This window comes from Podarcis vaucheri (assembly GCF_965113315.1).
Source record: "Podarcis vaucheri genome assembly, chromosome: 1".
In the NCBI taxonomy this organism is placed as follows: Eukaryota; Metazoa; Chordata; class Lepidosauria; order Squamata; family Lacertidae; genus Podarcis; species Podarcis vaucheri.
The window spans coordinates 13,326,211-13,346,170 of NC_138759.1; the positions used below are offsets into that span (position 1 = coordinate 13,326,211).

Consider the following 19,960-nt stretch of genomic DNA (forward strand, 5'->3'; position numbering starts at 1 on the left):
AAAGCCTGTTTAAACGACTTTATTAAAAAAGAAAAAGAAAAAGTTTGGAAATCTTCCCAGATTGTACAGCCCATCTGCCATCACTTCTGATTTATATTATAGGGGATGTGAAGGTGACTGGCCATTGGTTGGAGACAGATTGCATTTTTTTTATCAGAGCTTGAGGCAGGATGCTGTGTCATGCAGCTCAAGCCAACATGCACAGACCCGCCACCAAATGTACTCTCGACCAATTCTCTGTTTTTCTGACAAGCAGGTGGGTGGTGCACGCTGCCTCCTCCTCTCAGCCCTGCCCAGCTTGTCAATTTTAGGAGCGTGTCTGCAAAGTGTTAGGGGACCACACACAAGATACTGAGCGGCTCTGATCCTTCACACCGGCTGTTGACTTTGAGCACGGTTGTAACCCTGGAAAGGTGGCATACAAATAAAACGAGGAGGACGATTTCAAGAGTCTGCATTTCCGGGCGGTAGCTGTGGCTGTAAGGTAAGCTCTGAAAATGGTCCGCTACTCACTTGATCCGGAGAACCCCACAAAATTATGCAAGTCAAGGGGGTCCAACCTTCGTGTTCACTTTAAGAACACACGTGAGACTGCCCAGGCTATCAAGGGTATGCACATCCGGAAAGCTACCAAGTACTTGAAGGATGTGACCCTAAAGAAGCAGTGTGTTCCCTTCCGTCGTTACAATGGCGGCGTTGGCAGATGTGCCCAGGCCAAGCAGTGGGGCTGGACACAGGGGTGTTGGCCAAAAAAGAGTGCTGAGTTCCTCCTGCACATGCTTAAAAATGCTGAGAGCAATGCTGAGCTCAAGGGTCTGGATGTAGACTCTCTGGTAATTGAGCACATTCAGGTTAACAAAGCTCCCAAAATGCGCAGATGAACCTACAGGGCTCATGGTCGCATTAACCCCTACATGAGTTCTCCTTGCCACATTGAGATGATCCTCACAGAGAAGGAGCAAATTGTCCCTAAGCCAGAAGAGGAAGTTGCTCAAAAGAAGATCTCTCAAAAGAAACTGAAGAAGCAGAAACTGATGGCTCGGGAATAAACATCTATTCAGTTCACAAATTAAAAATAAAATAAAATAAAAGAGTCTGCATTTCCTTTCTTATAGGGTGAACTCCTTCAATGGAAGGCATATCACTCACAAGTCAGCTGAGGCTGCACGCACACTAACCCCTTTGCAGCACAAAAAATGTAGTTTTCCCCAGTCTGGAATCATTTGTGCTCATCTTCAACACGCTTCTTTCATAGAATCATACAAGTTGGAAGGGCGCCTGAGGGTCATCTAGTCCAACCCCCTGCAATGCAGAAATGTCAACTAAAGCACCAATAATAATAATAATAATAATAATAATAATAATAATAATAATAAAAAATTTATACCCCACCCATCTGGCTGGGTTTCCCCAGCCACTCTGGGCAGCTTCCAACCGAATATTAAAAACAATACAGCGTCAGACATTAAAAACTTCCCTAAACAGGCCTGCTTTCAGGTGTCTTTTAAAAGTAAAATAGTTGTTTATTGCCTTGACATCTGCTGGGAGGGCGTTGCACAGGGCGGGTGCCACTACCGAGAAGGCCCTCTGCCTGGTTCCCTGCAACCTCACTTCTAACAAGGAGGGAACCGCCAGAAGGCCCTCGGCGCTGGACCTCAGTGTCCAGGCTGGATAATGGGGTTGGAGATGCTCCTTCAGGTATACCGGGCTGAGGCTGTTTAGGTCAGCACCAACACTTTGAATTGTGCTTGGAAATGTACTGGGAGCCATTCAATCTAGTTTGGCTATAGATCCTGCCATCCACAGGGATGGATGCAGTTACTTGGTGCACATTGGAAAAACTTCTCCCTTATTAGGTTATCCATGCTTTTCCCTCCCTGCAGACGCCTCAGGTAAATGTTGGTGGGACCATCTGTATCAGTGGCGGAGCATGAGCTCCGGCACCAGGGGCGGGGCGGGGGGTGGAGAGCAGGTGGGGTGGGGCGGGGCTGGCGCTCGTCCTGGGGGCGGGGCACCCAGCTCAGGCAGGGGGGGGAGCCGCGATGGCACCCCACTGGGATTGCGCTGCCGGGGTCGATGCGCTCCCCCCGCACTCCTCTTCCTCCGCCAGTGATCTGTATCCATTTTCATCTGCTTTCAAATCGTCACACTGCGGGGTAAAGTGGAATCCATCTGCAACAAGGCTTTTATTTTCATAACGAAACCAGTTTCTCAAGCTTCCCATAAGCACCCAGGCTTGAAACTGGTGTCAGCTTCTTTCATACTCCCACAATTGGAGGACCGTCTGCTTTGTTTTCATACTTAATTCTAGCAAGGCGCTTCCCTTTTGCTGGCATATTTGCTTCTGAATAAACACTTCGCTTTATATTGGTTGGCAAGGGTTTTGATCTCGCTTTTATTTGTTCATAATCTGGCTCTGGCAAAATACTAACTTGGGATCCAGCTTAAATGCAGCTGCTGCTCCATGCAACTTCCTCACTGGGAGCTGATTCCTTTCTGGTCTAATTGAAATATTGACACTGAAATATACTCGGAGTCGTGAGTGGATTTCATGCTCTTTACTCAGCTCATAGTGGTGAAGAGGAATCGAAGTTCCCCTAGAATGTCTGCTTTATATACATTTTTTACACAATGGGCCCCACGTGATTGGCTATTTCCGGGATTCTCCTGTAGGCCAATCAGGTTGAGGATTCACTTCCACCAGGAGCTGGATTGGGTGGCTCCTGTGGACCAATCAGACTGCTGCATTCTGGATCCTATTGTTCTAGGACCAATCAGACTGCTGCATTCTGGATCCTATTGTTCTAGGACCAATCAGACTGCTGCATTTTGGATCCTATTCAACTCAGTACATAACAGACACAATCGCTCTTAAGCAGTATAGTACTCCTGGATTCCAACCTATCGCAGGAGTTGCGTGCCTTCATGGCTAGAAGTGCTTATGCCCATTTTAGACTGATTTGCCAGCTACAGCTAGAATGGGATAGCCGAGCCTCAGTTGCCCATGCTCTGGTCTTGTCTGGACTACTGTAATGCACTGTATGTGGGGCTGCCCTTGAAGATGGTCTGGAGGTCACAGCTACCGCAGGATGCAGCTGCTAGGTCAGTAAAGGGGGCAGCCTAATGGGATTACATGCCAGTGGCCCTGGAAGCGCTGCATTGGCTGCCACTGAGCTGCGGGGCACTAGCACACGAAGCCCCAAACAGCTAGGGACCCAATTTCATAAAAGAGCATCTCTTCCAACACTAGCCATATTTGACCCTACAATAAGCAGGGGAAGCCCTGTCAGTGCTGCTAACATTCAATTGCCAAACAGGTTGGATTCTGCACATGAAATGGAGGGCACCAGCTTGTCCTTTGCCCCAAGACCAGGACGCAACATTCCTGGTTTTTGTTTATCTGGGGTAACTATAGGATTGTGCAAACTCATTATTCATACGACAAACCTTTCCAAATGCTGTGTACTATTTAAAGCTGTATTGCGTTCCACGCCAGCTATGAGCATTTTTCCTTGTTCTCTCTCTCTCTGTCGCATTTATAGCAGAAGATCTCATAGTCTGAGTCAACTTTCTTGGGCTGCATTGCTTTCTGTCTTGTGCATAGATCACACCTCGGGTCCATTCAATTTCTTGCCATGAACCTTGGCGGCTGCTGCTGCCCTGCAGATCCCTGCAGAGTCTCTCCTAGAACACCACGTCTATACTGTGGCAAATAATTCTGTCTCTAATGGTCAGGTCCTTATCGGAGGCTGGATATGTAGGTATCTTGCTCCTAGCCTTCTCAGGGCAGAGGGAGCACACCTGGTACAGACCAGATGTTGTTGGATTCCAGCTCCCATGTGACCCACCCAACATGTCCAATGGTCTGATGATGGGAGTCAGAATCGAACATCTGGAGGAACATAATCTGTCTCCTCCATCCCGATTTAGGACTTCAAAGGTAAGAACCATCGCCTTGAACTGTGGCCAGAAAGAAACTAGGGAACCCAGACAACTGGGGAAATACCATCACCCACTGAAATCTTCTACCCACTTACCTGGGAATAAGCCTCAATAAACTCAGAGGGAATTAGAAGAAGAAGAAGAGGAGTTTGGATTTGATATCCTGCTTTATCACTACCCGAAGGAGTCTCAAAGCAGCTAACATTCTCCTTTCCCTTCCTCCCCCACAACAAACACTCTGTGAGGTGAGTGGGGCTGAGAGACTTCAGAGAAGTGTGACTGGCCCAAGGTCATCCAGCAGCTGCATGTGGAGGAGCGGAGACGCGAACCCAGTTCCCCAGATTACAAGTCTACTGCTCTTAACCACTACACCACACTGGCTCAATTACTTCTGAAGAGGCATGCAAACCACTCAGAGAACTCAGTTATGCATAGGATTGCATTGTGCAGCAAGACAAACGCTGAGCTGCTCTGTGCAGATCCTCTGGCAAAGTGCTGTGGACCAGGGGCAGCCAATGGCCAGATGTGGACTACAACTACCATAATCCTTGACCATTGGCTATGCTGCCTGGAGCTGATGGGAGTTGTAGTCCCAAATGTCAAGCATGCACCACATTGGTTAGTCCTGCTGTAAACACACTATTGACTTATTATTATTATTGAGGCAGATGATGACTTGCATAGCACATGATGCAAATATTCAGTTTAATTACTAGTCTTTGGACTTTTCCAAGTGTTCCTGATATACATTGCACTCTGTTATCATAGAATCATACAGTTAAAAGAGACCATGAGGGTCTTCTAGTGCAACACTCTGCAATGCGGGAATCTTTTGCCCAAGGTGGACTCGAACCCACAGCCCTGAGATGATGAGTCTCATGATCTGCCAACTGAGCTATCCCAAAGTACATAATTCATTATTATGAAGTCTTTGTCTTTTAAAAAGAAGTGGCAGCTTTTCAGCTGGATCCCATCCATGTTTTACTCAGAAGGAAGTGCCATTGGGTTCAAGAGGCTTTCCTCTGAGTAAAGGTTCATAGGATTTGCATCCAAATGCACAGAAGACTGCAGCTTATATTTGTCTCACGCTTTCTCAATACCTGTAATAAGGACCAATACAGAGATTTTGGCAATAAATTAATGAATAAATTCTTTGGGTTTAAAAAAGGCAGCACTTTTCTTTCTTGCTACTAAACGACCTACTAAGAGAACACAAATACACTTTTTTGGGCAGCTTGGAATCATTACTAAGTCATGATGCCCACTTCCCTACTGAATCATAACTCTTGGCAACCGCAACGCATCATTCCACCAAAAAGCACATCTCCTCCTTATTTTGCCCAGTTAAGTATAAAACAAGCATGTTGCTCTGCCCAAGTGATGAATAAAGAGAGCGCTTCTTGACTACAGTGCTCTGTAATGCTGAGGTTTATTGCATACATCACACAATGTGCAGACAAGCTTATTCACACTAAAATGGCTATCTCTGAACTATAGACTGTGAGAAGTGAAGTTACAGGGAACTAAGCAGAGGACCTTCTCGGTGGTGGCACCCTCCCTGTGGAACGCCCTCCCATCAGATGTCAAGGAAATAAACAACTATCTGACTTTTAGAAGACATTTGAAGGCAGCCCTGTTTAGGAAAGTTTTTAATGTTTGATTCTATTTTTAACATTCTGTTGGAAGCTGCCCTGAGTGGCTGCGGAAACCTACCCAGATGGGCGGGGTATCAATAATAAATTATTATTATATTATTGACTGGAAAAAGCAATGGGCCAGTCCACCCATAATAAACCTGAATTTTCAGCATCTCTCTCAGATGAATGAAGTGATTGTACTTAGGAGCATTATGTTTGGGGTGCAAGTTTATTTTATTTCATTTCATTTCATTTAAAATCTGCTTTCTGCTTTCATCCTGCTCTTCCTCCCTAGGGAGATCAGAACATCCTACAAGGGAAAAAACCCAATAACACAATATTCACACACACACCCTCTCTTGCAATTTCCGCCCTCCCTTCCCTACAGGTGGGCGGGGTTTGCGGCACCCAGTGGGGGCTCACGTGGACGGTGCCTCCCACCTGCTTGGGTTGGCATTTGACTCACACTCGGCCAAGGAGGACAATGGACGGCTGGCCGGGGGTGGGGCTAAGGCCAAAGAAAAGAAGCTGACCCTTTTGATCACCCACCCACCCTCCCTCAAATTAATAATTTCTTGCCTCTAAATAATTCCATCCTTGGTCAGCGGTCGTCAAGTTAACGATACTTTCCCCTTACAGACTAATATTTTGCATTCCAGGGCGCTGCTGCGGGTCGTAAGATGGTTGCTGTATTCAGAATCGGGAATGAATTTTGGCAGGTTTCGCCTTCCCTGTAGCATTTCGCCACAACTTTGGTGGTTTTAGGCCTTGGCAAGGTATCCTTTAGCCTATCATCAAGTCAAGGGGGATGCATTCATGCTCCCTTCCCATGCAGCAGTGCTATTGCTGGGCCTGTTAAAGGGCAAAACTGGGAGTCCCTGGCCCTAGAGCGTTGGCATGTAGGTCAAACTCCCGGGATGAGGTTAGTGGAAGGGCATGCTGTGTAAATTTGTGCTTTACAGTCCCCTCTCACTGCACCTCATCAGCCTGCATATCCTCAGCCGGACGGGCTGAGAGGGTTACCTGCCAAGGCCTGTGCCAAGTTTCCCACTTCTGAAGCTCAATAAAGTTGTGGCCAATTTGAACCCATACTCTGGTCTCTGGTCTCAACATTTGGGGGAAAGGGTAGGCACCACAGACAGGGTTTAGTGCATGTGCCCGCAATTCTAACTTGCTTGAGTGCCCTACCTTTTAGAAGTAATTTGTAACTCATGCTAAGCAATAACAGGTTTCTATCAGCAAAGCCTTGATTCCTTGGTATGCATTAGGTGCAAGAGAGGTCAATTATTAGCAAATCACTGTGGGTTAAACCACAGAGCCTAGGACTTGCCGATCAGAAGGTTGGCGGTTCGAATCCCCGCTACGGGGTGAGCTCCCGTTGCTCGGTCCCTGCTCCTGCCAACCTAGCAGTTCAAAAGCACATCAAAGTGCAAGTAGATAAATAGGTACCACTCCGGCGGGAAGGTAAACGGTGTTTCCGTGTGCTGCTCTGGTTCGCCAGAAGCGGCTTAGTCATGCTGGCCACATGACCTGGAAGCTGTACGCCGGCTCCCTCGGCCAATAAAGCGAGATGAGCGCAGCAACCCCAGAGTCGGTCACGACTGGACCTAATGGTCAGGGGCCCCTTTACCTTTACCTATCAGCAAAGCCTTGACTCCTTGCTATGCATCAGGTGCATGAGAGGTCAATTATTAGCAAATCAGCAGCAGATCTCTTGAGTTTTCTCGGCTCTTTGGCACTGGACAAGCTGTTAATCTCTGCTTCAAAGCAAACCTACAAAAACATGGCAACTTAACTTATTGCAAGGCCTTGCACCTGCTGCTCAGGCAGCCTGATCTGTAATTCAATTAAGCCACAAATGCTTGGAATTAAGATGAAGGCTCTGATCCTGCAGTCTACAGTGAAAGATGCGAAATGGATAGGACTGGTGCAAGAGGGGTCCTGCTACCAGGGAGCTATCATGACTCACACCGTTGGGATTGTGTAAAGATACACTCCATCTTTCCCATCGATCAAGATTGGCACAACTGAACTAGTGCATATAGGAACGTTAACTCTTATTATTATTAATTTATCTGTCGCCTTCTATGCAATCGTCTTAAGGTGATGTAAGATTAAAATAAATAAAACACAGTTAAAAAGCACAAAGCAACAAATAAATGTAAAACAAAACTAGAACCATACAAAATATGTGTGGAAAAGTTTCATTTATCCAGCTAGGGCAGCCCGCCAGAAGAAAAATGTTTTCAGTTGTTTCAGGAAAGTGGAGATCGTGGGTGCCTGTCATATCTTGAAATATCGATCCAACGAGCTCAGTAGTCTCTGAACCGGCTAGCAGTATCTCTCTGGGGTTTTAGCCCTGGACAAGCCAAGGTTTGAACCTGGGACCGTCTCCCACTGAGCTACGGCCTTTCCCTGCAACCAGGTGAGTAAGACCTTAGCTGAGGGTTCTGGCAAGCATAGACTGGAGGCAATGGCAGAAGACGAACAGGAACACATTTCTGCTCAAATCACAGCACCAGGAACTGTGTAATCTGAGGAAACAACAGGCTGTGAATTCACCATACATTTAAAACACATGACTTCCCCTTCCCCAAGAATCCTGGGAACCGTAGTTCACCCAGCATAGAGCCACAATTCCCACACTTAGAGACCAGGATTTTTGGGAGGGAAGTTACGTGCTTTGAATGTGTTTGAATTGTGAGGTGTGTACATAGCCTCAGAAACATCAACACCTACATCCAGAAAAAAACCATAACTTCTCAAGGGTAGTCAGACTCCATTTCTGCTATACTTTTAAAGCTGTATCATACCACTTTAAACAGTCATGGCTCCCCAAGGAGAATGCTGGGAACTGTGGTTTATTATGGATGCTGAGAGTTTGTATTCCCCTCAAAAAGAGATAATTCTCAGAATGGTATAACAATCAATCCCACTTCTAGCCAGGAACTCTGGAAATTGGAGCTCTGAGAGGGGAACAGGGGTCTTATAACAACTCTCGACATCTTTAACAAGTTCCTGCAGTTTCCATGACTTGGAGGGGAGGAGGGCATGGAACCATGACTGCTTAGGGTGGCATGATACCGTTTTAAAATGAATAGTGCGGGTGAGAGCTCTGTAATAACCGTGGGACCTCCTAGCAGTTAAGAGGCTTCTCAAGTATAAGGCATATGTGCTCAGAAGAAATGAAACCATCACTTGCGGTGGGAGCCTCAGGAATAAATGTTCTCAGAGAGAGAAAGAGAAGCAAAGTCCCTCCTTACATCCAGAGTAAACAAGAAAAGACAGCAATACAATAGAGTTTTATGAAACACAGATGGAGTCGCTCCTATTGCACCAGAGTGAAACTATGAGCAAGGCCTTTTATCACAGCTTGATCAAAACGTGGTGGGGTCTCTGAGGCCCCCGGATAAAGTTGCTCCAGGAGTCAAATCCAGCCCTCAGGTTGCCAAACGGCCATCCCTGTTGTAAAATGCGAAGCTGGAAAATATTATTGTTCAGATGATGCTCATCTAATCAAAATATTATCCTGGGGTCAGGGGAAAGAGCTAAAGCTCTGTTTTTCTCTTGTGGAAAAATAGCCCCCAGCTCCATGGAGTCGTAATCAGTAAAAGTTACTACTCTGCATGAGAAGGAAGGGGAGATAAAGCCAGCCCCATAAATTCCAACGCATTAGGAAACAGGATTATAAGAGACTTGTAAAAAACAAACAAAAAAACCAGGCATTATAACAAGCCATGTATTCAATACACACACCCTTAAGATCACTCTACCCCACCCTCCTCAGAAAGCTTTTCACAAGTTGCAGTCTTTCAAAAGGCATGTCTTCTTGTGTGTGCACACACTTTGAATCACTAAAAGGATAACCCAAGATGAGCCACCAGGAAAAGATTTGATGTTTGCTTTGATCTTGCAAGAAATAAATATCTCACTTATCGGGCACTCTAATTTGATACCGACCTTCTCTGTCTATTCACTACACACTTGCAATATATCAAACACATGGCAGCCAGCCAGCCAGCCTGCCTGCCTCCCAGACAATTGCGCTTGTTTCTGAAAAGTTGCCTTTGAGATGAATCAGCCAATAGCCGTTGCCTCCCCCTTTTTCTTTTCTCTCTCTCGGAGATGCCACACTGGGTGATAGTTATCATGCAAAAATAACAAGATCTACTTTGCCTTTTGGGAGAGGGGGGACAAGTCAAGAGCCACTGTTGCTTGTCAGAAAATAAACAGGAAAATAAAACTCTAGCCAGCTCTCTGTTCTTTCTTGCTCTTAAACATTTCTCTCTAAACTCCACCTGCTAACCTGCTTCCACCATCATTCTTCAGCAATATTGCTCTTTAAAGAAAAACACATGAAGGAATATGAAATGAAGAAGAGCAGCTTGAGGCATGCACAGAGTGCATTCTGGCCACTCTTGGGCACCTGTACCCTCCCCCCAATACTGAGGATTTAGGAGCACAGCTTCCAGACAAGATTGAATCCTGAAACCTCCTTTTAAAAAAGAAAAGTAAAGAAAAAGCTTAAAACAATTCCACTTCCTTCCTCAAGAGGATTATGGGAACACAGTCTGAAATTATTTATGAAACTTTAAAAGCTTATGGTGGCATTACTGTAACTCTGCTGGACCTTATGCCGTGCCTGAAAAAACCATTAACTTTCACCGCGATCACTCATAAACGCTTGACAGTAAGCATGAGAAATGTTGAAAACTACACATTCAAAGCGTGTATATCACATATTTTCAGTTGCAGTCAAAAAGCCAGCTTTGTCTTGCGGTTGTTTTTAGAACATGCTATGCCCATGCATCCTGACTGCTAAAGGAAGGGGTGGGGAGGAGTGAAATTGTAGGCATGCAGTCTGAGTTTAAAAAACCTGACATATTCTGACAGGAACCACAAAATAGCACTTGACTTAATTGTACACATTGCAGGAGATTTCAGAGGTGACTTTGTCGCGTTGTAAGAAGGCGAAAGAAAGTTTTGCCCGTGTGAATATTTACAGGCTTGCTCTGAACTCTGATGCATGCAGCTATCTGGGCAAAGCCACACCCTAAGAAGCTGCAGGGAGAGAAGGATATCGGGGTGGGGTGGTGGGGTTTCGCAGCTAGCAAAGGCATTTCAAAACAGCAGCGGCAGCAGCAGAGGCGCAGAAGGAAAGTAGAAAAAACAGTTAAGCCCACCACTGCCTGGCGATCCCGGCCAGTTTGGAAGTACTAGATGAAAGCAGTCACACATCTTGGTGGCTTGGCTTGGCTCAGCAATGTGAGAGAGAGGAGGAGAGACAGAGAGGAGAGAAAGAGAGATAGAGAGGAAAGCAGCCTCCTGTCTGCTGTAGGCTCAGTCCCAGCGCAGAAAATGGAAGGTTTGAGACGCAGGAAAAAGTGGCTCGAGGTGGGAGCAAACTGCTGGCACTCTCCGCCGGTCACCGGAGACTACTAGACGGTCCAGGTCTGCCCTGCGTTGCAATCCTGCTCCATCGCAGCAGCCTTGCAGAGCTGGCGCTGCTTTAGGTCATTGCAGAGGAAGGGAGTGGTGGTGAGGGGTGGAGACGCCGCCGCCGCCGCCTTGCAGGGACCGAAAAGACTCGCAGCGAAATGGGCTGAGGATGCCCAGCTGCATGCGCTCACCTGATTGGCTGCGGCTCTCCTATTAAACCAGAAGCTGAGCGAGCGAACTGGCGCACCGGGAGAGGATGCGATTGTTGTTCTCTCTCTTTCTCGCCAAGATCAGACGACAGTGTAGGGTCATCCCATCGCCAGAGATGTATGGCGAGATGGGAAACTCGAATCCCTGAGATGCCAAAGCTTCCTAAATGCGGGTTTGCTTATGCTCAGTCCCGAATTATGGAATTTTTTTACAACAGATTAAAGTGAATAAGGGAAAAAGGGGGAAAAGGAAAAACAGAAGAAGAAAGCAAGGAAGAAACCAGTACCAGATTTACATATAAGCTAAGCAAGCTATAGCTTATGGCCCCACTCTCTTGCCCCCGCCCTCAAATATAGGTAAAGGTAAAGGGACCCCTGACCATTAGGTCCAGTCGTGACCGACTCTGGGGTTGCGGCGCTCATCTCGCTTTATTGGCCGAGGGAGCCACAGCTTCCGGGTCATGTGGCCAGCATGACTAAGCTGCTTCTGGCGAACCAGAGCAGCACACGGAAACACCGTTTACCTTCCCCCTGGAAGGTATCTTCCAGGTACCCCCTTATCTACTTGCACTTTGACTTGCTTTCGAACTGCTAGGTTGGCAGGAGCAGGGACCGAGCAACGGGAGCTCACCCCATCATGGGGATTTGAACCGCCAACCTTCTGATCGGCAAGTCCTAGGCTCTGTAGTTTAACCCACAGTGCCACCCGCGCCCCTTGCCGCCAAATATGCTTCTTCTTAATTGTATTTCACTATTAATATAAAAGGTAAAGGTACCCCTGCCCGTACGGGCCAGTCTTGCCAGACTCTAGGGTTGTGCGCCCATCTCACTCAAGAGGCCGTGGGCCAGCGCTGTCCGAAGACACTTCCGGGTCACGTGGCCAGCGTGACATCGCTGCTCTGGCGAACCAGAGCCGCACACGGAAACGCCGTTTACCTTCCCGCTGGTAAGCGGTCCCTATTTATCTACTTGCACCCGGAGGTGCTTTCGAACTGCTAGGTTGGCAGGCGCTGGGACCGAACGACGGGAGCGCACGCCGCCGCAGGGATTCGAACCGCCGACCTTTCGATCGGCAAGCCCTAGGCGCTGAGGCTTTTACCCACAGCGCCACCTGCGTCCCTTCACTATTAATATACTTCTTCTTAATTGTATTTCAGTTCAACAATTACTTTGATAAAATGCATATTTTGTTACATGCAAATAGCTTTAGATACCTGTTAGGTCCATAAATTACCATATAGCATATACAGTGGTACCTTGGGTTACAGACACTTCAGGTTATAAACTCTGCCAACCCAGAAATAGTACCTCGGGTTAAGAACTTTGCTTCAGAATGAGAACAGAAATCGTGCAGTGGCGGCGCAGCGGCAGCAGGAGGCCCCATTAGCTAAAGTGGTACCTCAGGTTAATAACAGTTTCAGGTTAAGAACAGACCTCCAGAACAAATTAAGTTCTTAACACAAGGTACCACTGTATTAAACACAAAAAACAGTGACAATTTATTGTTGGCAAAGGACAGCTGGACATATAAAGGGCCCCATTACCTTCAGTAGCTTACGGCCTCATCAAACCTAAATCCAGCCCTGATAACAACAACAATAATGAAATACCATTAAAATGTAATTTTAGAATCATAGAATTGTAGAATTGGGGTAGACCGCAAGAGTCATCTATTCCAACCCCCTGCAGTATCTAATAATAATAATAATAATAATAATAATAATAATAATATATTAATATATTAATATATCTTATAAAAATATAAAATAGACTTATTATGTCCCTTGTGTATACACCCATTCATGAGTCACTATGCTTCCAATAAATAATTTCCAAATATCATTACATTTGTCCATATGTAATTTTCATAGGTTGCAAGGGTTGTCATGTCGTCTGTCCATGGATCAAAGGAAGCCTCCCCCCCCCACCCAGCTAATGTATCCACATTAATCTTTTTTGCAGGTGTAAGGGCTCAGAGAATCCATTTGAACTGACCATGTGCCAAGCCCCCTAAATTAGATATATAGTTTAAGATGATGTTATCTTCTGAAGCCCAAAACAAGATGGCAGCCTCCAGTCCATGGGCAGAATCTGACTGGACTGGCATATGAAACGGGTGATGGGATGGCAGCCCCCAAAGCACCCAAGGGCATCAGGTTGTTGTAGCAGGTGCATACCAGGCCACGCATCACACACGGTCCTGTCTTGTCCCACATCTGCCACCTGAGGCCATTTCCTCACTCTGCCCAATGGGAGAGCCGGCCCTGCGCTCCATATGATGCCGACCTTGCTGATAAGGTGATTGCAGTGAGTAGCTAAGCAATGTGAAGACTTATATGTCACATAAGAGAAACAGCTGAGTATTGCCTGCAGGAGGCGAACCACTGAGAATCGCCATTCAGTTTGTGTTAGTCACCTGATTCTTATTCTGATTGATAAATCAGTTCCTGGTCAGTTTGTTCCCATTCTATTGTCTCTTCAGAGTGGCAAACACTGTAAAACAATGGCAAGGTGGCCGGTGATTTCTTTAAATTCTTATTTTAAAATGCAGGTGCCACATTCATCAACTTGCAGTCCAGCCATGAAATGCAAAGAGTAATTGTATTGCCAAACTCTTGTTTAAGTTAAGAAAATCCCAGGAGAGAATTGGCAGCCGGAAACCTATATCCTAAGTGTTACAAGTCACCTTCCCACGAGAATTGCTTCAGCTGAGTCATCATTTTCCACTGCATTTTATTTTATTTATTTATTGCATTTCTCCAAAGAATTCAAGGCAATACACATGGTTCTCCACCTCCTTGTTCAATGTCCACAACGACCCTGTGAGGGAGGTTAAAGTGAGTGGCAGTAATTGGCCCAAGATCATCCAGTGAGGTTCATGGCATTACATAATGAGTATTATATGGGTTCGGTTGATGCTGCAGGTAAACTGTAGGATTCATATACCTTTTAACATTTTTCATAATGAAATGAAAGTTAGAAATACATTATTGAAGTCCAGTCATTTCGGCCAATAATCAGCAATTAATCAGGGCAGGTGTTTAAGGTATGGGAGCAGAAGTCTAATAATAATAATAATAATAATAATAATAATAATGGCAACCCTAATATGAACTAAACTTTACAGTTCTGCCCCGATCACTCTATGGTCTGGTGCTGCTCACCACTCAAGTGTGGTTTCAAGTTGGCTGCTCTTGCTGGAGTTTCACTAAGAGAAAAGGCTGCACTGCACCCATCACAACTTGTGGTTGCATATCGCATGCAGTATCACTCAGTGGCGTAGCGTGGGGGGTGCAGGGGGGGCCTGCCGCACCGGGCGCAACATCTGGGGGGGGGCGCGGAAGAGACTCAAGTGCTAAAATCCACGGGTTAGGGGGCTCAAATTACTTGCCTTGCCCCGGGTGCTGACAACCCACGCTACGCCACTGGTCTCACTCTCAAAGCCACACAACTGTCCTTGGTTTCCACCAATCTGTAGCAAACAGTTGCTTGGAAGAGAAGTGTGTGAATTGAAAGGGGGTGGGGAAAACAAGAAAAAAAGATTTGGATTGCCCTTTGGGAATGCATCCAGACCCTCCAACATTTATCCGCTGAAAATAGGGATGTCAATAATGATGATAATAATAATAATAATAATAATAATAATAATAATAATAATAATACCTCACCCATCTTACTGGGTTTCCCCAGACACTCTGGGCTGCTTCCAGCATATATTAAAACATAATAAAACATTAAACATTTTAAAAAACCCTTCCCCATATAGGGCTGCCTTCAGATGTCTTGAGGGTCAGATAACTCCATACCCTCCAACATTTCTCTGATGAAAATAGGGATGTCCTAAGGAAAAGCAGAACATTCTGGGATCAAATCAGAAACAGGGATGGTTTTGTAAATCCAGGACTGTCCAGGAAAAATAGGGATACTTGGAGGGTCTGTGCATCCCTCCCCCTTTTTTCGCAGGCAAAAATAAACCCTGGGCACATGCAAAAAGAGGTCCCAATGCACACCAGTGTGAACAAGAACATGGGTGTGCCAAAAGCTGGAGAAGAGGGCAGAAGCTAGAGGAAGAAATGTGAGTGGTGGGGCGACATTTTATTGTATTTTTAATATTTTGTTGGAAGCCACCCAGAGTGGCTGGTGAAAACCAGCCAGATGGGTGGGGTATAAATAATAAATTATTATTGTATTATTTTTCCTTTCTGGGGACCCTCTGGGAAACTCACCAAACCTGCTGTACCTGAAGAAGAGTTTGGATTTGATACCCTGCTTTATCACTACCCACACAGGAGTCTCAAAGCGGCTAACATTCTCCTTTCCCTTCCTCCCCCACAACAAAAGTCTTTAAGCAGAGGCTTGACAACCATATGTCAGGAGTGCTCTGATGGTGTTTCCTGCTTGGCAGGGGGTTGGACTCGATGGCCCTTGTGGTCTCTTCCAACTCTATGATTCTATGATTCTAAACACTCTGTGGGGTGAGTGGGGCTGAGAGACTTCAGAGAAGTGTGACTGGCCCACGGTCACCAAGCAGCTGCATGTGGAGGAGCGGGGAAGCGAACCCGGTTCACCAGATTACGAGTCCACCGCTCTTAACCACTACACCACCTGGAAGTGGATGGGGCGAGTGCAGCTGACTGCTGGGTGGTACACAGCTCTGGGCAGCCTGAGGACTCTCCATCTGCCTCGGTGCCTGCCCTTCCAAGCCTAGTGTGGGAGACTTGGGCGATGTCAGCAGGTTCCAGGAACCCTCCTCATTCTCAGGTTTTTATGGGCGAGCTCTGAATTTGTTTGGGCCCTGGCTGAGAGTCCTGGATGGATGGGTGGAATCCTGGCTGGGGGCCAGGATGCTGAGAGGGAAGGATGCAGAAGGAGAAGGAATCAATGTTGAGTTGTTCATGCATTAGTAATTTGATACTGATGTGACAGTTTTATGCAACTGTGCTTTTGTGACATTTATCAGTGTTTAAGTTGTCTGTTGCTGCTGTTTTAGTTTTCCGCACACCACTTAGAGATAACTTGGTATGTTAAGGGGTACAGAAATGATCTATATAACTGCAAAATACAATAGAAAGACACCCAAAGGCATCTTCATTCCATTCCATGCCCCCTCTCCTACCCCACAATAAAAGTCACTTGGGCACAAATCACCCCCAGAACATTAAGAGCAGGCACCCTGCTCCCTTGCCACCACAAGATGTCCAACAAGGCAACAATCTCTTCTCCTATTTTTTGTTCTTCTTCAAATGATGTTGCTGCAGCAGCAGCAGCAGCAGCAAAGGATGCATTTCTCTGCAATTCCCGAGAGGGGCATTTGGCTGGGCTGTCATAGGTGCTCCGTGCTTGCGCTCTCTTGCCCACAAGCTGAATCATGTTCCCACCGGGACACTTCTGCCAACGGGGGTTCGACACGCCAGCCGGTTCCATGTGTCCTGCCAACGAACCCGTTCGTTAAGTTTCTGTTTCTGATTTGTTAAATTTTGGGATCACAGGGCAGTTCACAACGTAACGATACAAAACGAGAAGACAAGATACATAATGAAAACAAGGAACAAGAACGAACACAAACCATGCACCTCACAGATGTTGCTTGACTCCAACTACATCCACCCTGATTGCCGGCCACGCTGACTGGGGTTGGTAGGAGTTGGAGTCCAGCAACAGCTTGAGTGCCTCAGCTTCCTCAACTCTGTTCTGGCTGAAATTTGGCTTTTGTGTCATACAGTGTAGGACAGTGATGAAGCCGGATAGAACATCAGCACGATGTGCGAGATCATTGTTTACAGCAGTTAGCTGGTGATACGGAACGGGGGGGGGGGGCAATGTCTTCTTCACTACAATATATTTGCTCAATTTCTCTAGGACTCCATCACCCCTCCCCTGTCCTCCATAATCTCTCAAGTAATACTGTCAAAATCCTGTTACAATGTATCCACTCTGTTTCTGCTTTTGCTCTCTAGTACAGAGTGGCTTAGAAATCACTGAAATCTTCAAAAATTGATATAAAATCAGCCGTGGTTCTGATCTGCTCGTTCTCGGTGCCATTCAACTCAGTTCCCCTTGGACTCCATGATGCTGTCCCTACTTCCATAATCCCCAAAGCGGCAGGTCACGTACGCAGGAACTTCTTAATCCTGTCAGATAGTTTTGCAAATCCTTCCTTCGGGCAATACTAGGTGACAGACGATGTATATTCCTGGCCCATTGTCTTGCCACCACCGGTACTCAATAAATGTGTATCTATGTATATTTCCCGCTCCGCATATCCCCCCTCCCTCATCCGAAAATGCTAATTAATGTAATCCCACCTTTTCATAATGTATTCATGACGTGTAAAGTATATTCATGATGTAACTTGTGAAACCCAACCTTCCCATAATGTATTCGTGACGTTTCATGCACTGTATTCTGGGACATGGAGGGAAATCTCAAAAGTTCATGCCACCCCTTTCTCGCTGTTCAATCTCGCCTTGAACCTGTTGCGCAATAAACTTGGACCTTCTGCAGTTTGCTCCTGTGTCCGGCTGAGCTCATTTTCTTCCGCAGGGACCCACGGACTTAGTCCGATGAGCTGGGTGGCAGAGTAACCCCGCACCCAGATTTTTCTGTAACAGTTGGCTGCCCAACGTGGGGCTTGTGGTTCTCCCAAGCTGCTGACTGGGGGCCCCGAAATCTTCAGCCGGCTCCAGGCCATTTTGCCTGGGAAGATCCTTTTGGACCCCCAGCCATCTTCTGGGCGGTAATCGAAAGCCCTAGGAGTTCAGCCGGGGAGCAAAAGAGGGATCCAGCCGGCTTATTCATCGATCCCGGGATCATCATAGAAGACGCGTGAGTATAAGGAAAAAGGAAAATCCAGTGCACTGGTGGGAAGGGGGTGGAAGTCTCCTGGCAACTGAATTCTCTGCCCTCCTCTCTATCGCTCCTTCTTGCCTTTCTCTTGGTCCGGTTAGTGAGAGAGACCGGGGACCGCTGCTCAACCCGAAAGGGGGGTTCTGAGCTCTATCCCTTTTCCTTAAAATCTCCAGCCAGCCGCACCAATTGGGAGCCCGAAAGTAAGACGGAGAGACCCGACTTGAAAGATAGCCGACTCTCTGCAACGGGCATCCCAGTTGAAAGCAAGGGGTTGGAGCTCTCTTTCCGATCTTCCCGAGCGTCCTTTCTAGGGGGCAGGAAGTGGTCTTGCTTTCTATCCCAATCCCAGCCGCACCGGTCGAGCTACATACCACGTGTACTGTAAGCTCGCTTCCGAAAGCAAGGGGGATTTTCGACCCGAAATTCTATCCAGGGACCACCCGATCTGGCACTGCATGGCGCGGGCGTCCAGTAGGGCCCCTTTTCCTGAGATGTGACGATAGGTAGGAGGTTGCCAGGAGGGATAGCCCATGAGGAATTGGGCAGGACCGGCAGAGTGGAAAGAGACCCCAGGTTACAGGAAATAAGGAAATAAGGAAATAGGAAATGGAACGCAAGGAACCGGATAGCTAGAGCTCTCTAAAACCCACTAAGGAAGTTGCCAGGCAACTAGAAGCCCCTTCTCCTCTTTACTATACGTCCCTGTACTAAGCATACCAAACCCCTAGACATACCAATCCTAATCAACCCCTCTTTTTCCCCTTCTCTATCCCAGACACCCCCCCAAAAAAAGAAAAAGCAAAAAAAGCAACAACAGCAACGCATGCATCTATAAAGGGGTACCCAGTCAACCAAGCGTTGTGAGCCCTACCAGTCTGATTACCTGGTGGTGTGTTTGAAGAGGCAAGGAGGCTCATAAAACCATGTGGGACCTTCCTACTAATTTCACTTAATGAAGCCAAAGGTAGTGGCCCATCTCCTTGCAATAACCAACTAAAGGATGAGAATATATATGTTTACATGTTGTCTGTTATGTGTGTTGTCTGTGAATACATATATGAGAATATGTATGTTTACATGTTGTCCGTTATGTGTGTTGTCTGTTCCTTCTGTCTCTGGCAGACTGCCTTTCTTAAGTGTGCATAGTTTAAACTGCAAGCTTGCTTCAAAATTTAAATCTAAGGAAGTCATGCTGGATCTTAGCAGTCCTAAATAAGAGAAAATGAGAATGAAGTGTGCAAATGTTTACCCCACCTCTTGCTTTGCCCCAACTTTTGAGATTGCGAGTCTACAGTCTTATTTTGGAAGGTGCTGATAACCTAATGTTTCTGCTGCAAAAGCCTAGTTGAGCCAACTGCTCTCAAGCTAAAATGCAGTGTATGTATTTCATTAAGCATATGCCTATGAAAGTATGGTGTTCCTTCTAAGAAAATATCTGAGTCCAGTTTTAACTTTGATTTGGTTGGACAGAAGAGTTATTGTAAGGCTCCTGATATCAGTCTCTATAAGACTTCCTGGCCTCTTTTCTTAGAAAATGCCCCCCCCCCCCGTTTCATTCTGTCTCTTTCAGGGTTTTTTTTTTCCCCTCCTTCTCCTTCTTATTCTGTGCCAGGTAAATTTACTCCTGAGTAAGCTTCCTTTAAAGGAAACTGCAAGGGGGGGCATAGATTAGGCTTACTATTCCTCTGCAAGTTCAGGAAAATTGTCACTTTTGTCTTCCTTTTAAATCAAATCTATGGCTGTTTTAATTATTTGTGAGTGGTTATATCAATTGAACTAACTTTGCTTTATAAAAGATCCTCTCCCTATCCTAGGGAAAACTGCTCAATTCAATCTTCCTTTATTTCTCTAGGAACTTGCATTCTTTAATCTAAGAAAGCAAAC

The 19,960-nt window shown here is 46.3% G+C and overlaps 1 pseudogene across 1 annotated transcript; it reads left to right on the forward strand.

The window, feature by feature from the left end:
* Positions 1 to 463: 463 nt before the first annotated feature.
* LOC309530858 (large ribosomal subunit protein uL22 pseudogene) lies at positions 464 to 1,091 on the forward strand (annotated as a pseudogene). Its single transcript has one exon. The product of its transcript is annotated as a large ribosomal subunit protein uL22 pseudogene (transcript).
* Positions 1,092 to 19,960: the final 18,869 nt, after the last annotated feature.